This window comes from Polistes dominula, unplaced genomic scaffold (assembly GCF_049000335.1).
Source record: "Polistes dominula isolate Pdom_NZ unplaced genomic scaffold, Pdom_raw_medaka contig_37, whole genome shotgun sequence".
In the NCBI taxonomy this organism is placed as follows: domain Eukaryota; kingdom Metazoa; phylum Arthropoda; class Insecta; order Hymenoptera; family Vespidae; genus Polistes; species Polistes dominula.
In genome coordinates this window covers 8,695-9,083 of record NW_028301169.1, presented here as the reverse complement: position 1 = coordinate 9,083, position 389 = coordinate 8,695, and positions in this window count along the sequence as shown.

Below are 389 nucleotides of genomic sequence, written 5' to 3'. Positions count from 1 at the left end.
TACCACGTTTTGTGTCAAATTTTATTTCTTTTTTATAACCTATCCTATAACCTATCCTATCATCCAAGCCATTGAAATTTTCCTTTAATGAAATCAAACATTATATGTCATTATTAATTATTGTAAAATTTAATTATGAAACAAATTTATGTGTTTTTTGTCGTATAAGGAATTTTTTTTAATGCATGAACATTTTAATAGAGAATTGAATTTATTATAAACACAAACCTTTTAGAATATTAAATAATTATGTAATAACCACGTGAGTTGTACATATAATGAACGGAACGTGTTAATTTAATAACCATTGCACTAAAGGTTATGTAAAAAGTTAAATAGAAAACCATTGCACTTGAGAGAGGTTATATGTAATTAAAATAGCAAACCAA